The 3065-nt window shown below is 42.6% G+C and overlaps 1 pseudogene; it reads left to right on the top strand.

Moving 5' to 3' along the window:
• The first annotated feature begins 2049 nt into the window (after positions 1 to 2049).
• On the top strand, positions 2050 to 2466 carry LOC118842155 (annotated as a pseudogene).
• Positions 2467 to 3065: the final 599 nt, after the last annotated feature.

Here is a 3065-nt window from a genome sequence, read left to right as displayed (position 1 = left end):
GAGTTTGACAGATCAACCTAATAGCATATCTTTTAGGGAAGAGAAGACTGTCTTGCTCTAGAAAATATTAATTCCCTAATTTCCTAAATTATCTGTTTGTGCTCAAATGGATCTCTGATCTTATCAATTTCCTTTCAATAATGCAGATGGCAACCCATTCATGCCTGCTCATTTTGTTGGACCTGTTTTCACTTAATTTTGCCATAGGGAATCCATCCATCATATTAATTCCTTTCCCAAGTCAGTCAATCAACTAGGATTTATTAAGCGCCTACTATGTCCTGGTTGTAGTGTAAAAAGCTGAGTATACAAAGAACGAAAAAAAATCCCAGAAGCCAAGCAAACAAAAAACCAGTTTCTGCTCTTGAGGAGCTCATAGTTTAATGAGGAAAACAATGTACAAAACTATGCACAAATCAGATACATGCAGGATGAAAAGGATATAATTAAGAGAGGGAAGGCACTAAGATTATGGAGGACAGGGAAAGACTTCTTGTGGAAGGGAGACTTTAGATGAGACTCAAAGGAAGCCAAGAAATCTGGGAGGAAAGGAGCAGGAAGGAAAGCATTCCAGACATAGAGCATAGCCAGTGAAAACATTTGGAGATGGGAGATGGAATATTATGTTTGAGGAACAAAAAGGAGGCCAGTGTCACTGGATATCAGAACATGTGAAGGGGAGTAATGTGTTAGGAGACTGGAAAGGTAGAAAGGGATCAGGTTATCAAAGGTTTTAAAGACCAAACAGAAGATTTCGTGTCGAATGGTTATTGAGCTAAAAGGGAACTGTCAGAATTTATTGACTGGGAGGAGGCAGGGTTGATATGATAAAAGCTGCATTTTAGTGAGACCACTTTGGCAGCTGGGTTGGAGTTAGATTGGAGAGGGGAGAGACTTGAGGCAGGGAGCCCAGCCATCAGGCTATTGTGATTATCTGGGTGTGAGGTGATAAAAGCCTATACCTGGGTGGTTGCAGTGTCAGAAGAGAAAATGGGGCATATAGAAGAGGTATTATGAAGGCAGAAACAACAAAATGTGACAACTGATTGGATGTAGGGAGTGAGAGTAAGAAGTTGAGGATGACACCTGGGTTGTTAGCCTGGGTGACTGGGAGGCTGGTGGTGTCTTCATCAAGAATATAAAAGTTAGGAAGAGGGGAGAGTTTGGGGAGAGGAGAGTTCAGTTTTGTACAAGTTGAGTTTAAGATGTCTATAGGACATCCAGTTCAAGATGTCTAATAGGCAGTTGATGTTTATAGGACATCCAATTCAAGATGTCTAATAGGACAACTAGGTGGCATAGTAGATAGTTGCTGGGCCTGGAGTCAGGATGACCTAAGTTCAAATCCAGCCTTAGACACTTACTAGCTGTATGACCCTAGGCAAGTCACTTAAAACTGTATGCTTCAGTTTCATCATCTGTAAAATGAACTGGAGAAGGAAGGGCAAATTTGCCCAGAAAACCCCAAATGGGGTCACAGTCAGACACAACTAATCCACTAAGCAATATCAACAATGGTCAGTTGAAGATTCAAGACTGGATGTCCACAGAGATATTAGAACTGGACGAGTAGATTTGAGAGTCCTCTGCATAAAAGTGATAATGGAAACCATAGGACCTGATGAGATCACCAAGTGAAACAGTATAGAGAGACAAGGGGGCCCAACACGGAGCCATGAGGCTTAGTGGGCATGACCAGGAAAAAAATACTGCAAAAGAGACAGGGAAAAAGTGGTCAGATAGGGAGGAGAAGAAACAGGAGAGAGTGGGGTCACCGAAGCCTAGAGAGAGGAGAACAACCACAGTGAGAGTATAAATGTCAATGGTTAAGGCTGAAAATAGGTCAAGAGGATGAGGACTTTAGAACTGAAAGCCATTAGATTTGACCATTAAGAAATCATAGGGCCTAGCTTTGGGGTTTCTCTGTGATCGTCTCCTTCACTTGTGCTGTTTAGAGGTCCTGCAGTGAGAAGGAGGAAGAGGTGGCTCTTGGAACGTCCGGTCCTCCAAACCCCGTTTTTAGGGGAAAGGTTCCCTGCTCCTGCCAAGATGCCCAATTTCTCCAGGACCTGATAGATCATCTGATCAGAAAACTTTGGAGATTTCTCAAGATGTTGGGAGGGAATAGGATATACAGGAAGATTACTGTGGCAACCACCTCAAAGCCAGCAGTGGAGATCCACAAGGATGGAGAGAGTTTATACAGCAAAACTTCTACCATTGTAAGGATCTGGTCAGACAGAGCTGGCAGAGGATGGGAAGCCCTGGAAGAGCTTGGTGAAGTCCAAAAGCCAGAACAAGATGGTCTGTGAACAGAGACTCCTGAAAGAGGAGGGACCTAAGACCTCATGGTTCTGGGAGCTGACCCATGATGGAGAATTGATCCTGACAGTAATAGCAGACAATGTGGTATGCACCAACGTTTTACGTAGAATGAGTGCTGAAGGCACTGAAGGAATGTCCTAAGAGGGTCCTTTATATCTTATGTATCTCTCCTGTTCCATGGTCTCCCGGTAACCACTCTACTTGAGAGTTTTTTATTTACCTCGTCACTACGAAAATAGTGACTTCCAATTCTACCCAGTTAGTTCTCTGATCTACTTCCCTGATCTGCTCCTTGTTATATCTAAAAACCAACATCCTGGGTACTTCCTAAAACCCACATCTGCTTCTTCCACCCCTATTTCACTTGACCTACCCTAAAGGAATCCTTGACCCCTCTGTCAGGGAATTTTTGTTTCCCTTCCTCATCTCTGATTGAGAGACTCAGCTCAGAAGAGATCCTCTCCATTTTTGAGAGATCTTAAAAGAGAGAGAGCTCCTCATCAACACCAGATAGAAGCCCATGGTCTCTGCTTTATTCTTAAGGCCTTCTTCTCTATCCCACAGCATTCCCTTCTTTCTCCATATTCTTATTGCTGATTCAGTTTGGAATATTTATTTGTTAATGTTTTTAAAGCACCAGAAAGTTTTAAAAAATGGAAGTCCTTAGTAACTCTGGAGGGAGACATCTAGGTTGAATGATGAGGTCAGAAGTAAGGAGTTAAGAAGAGAGTGAGAAGAAA

This window comes from Trichosurus vulpecula, chromosome 3, assembly GCF_011100635.1.
Source record: "Trichosurus vulpecula isolate mTriVul1 chromosome 3, mTriVul1.pri, whole genome shotgun sequence".
Lineage (NCBI taxonomy): Eukaryota > Metazoa > Chordata > Mammalia > Diprotodontia > Phalangeridae > Trichosurus > Trichosurus vulpecula.
This window is presented reverse-complemented; position numbering and strand designations above follow the sequence as displayed.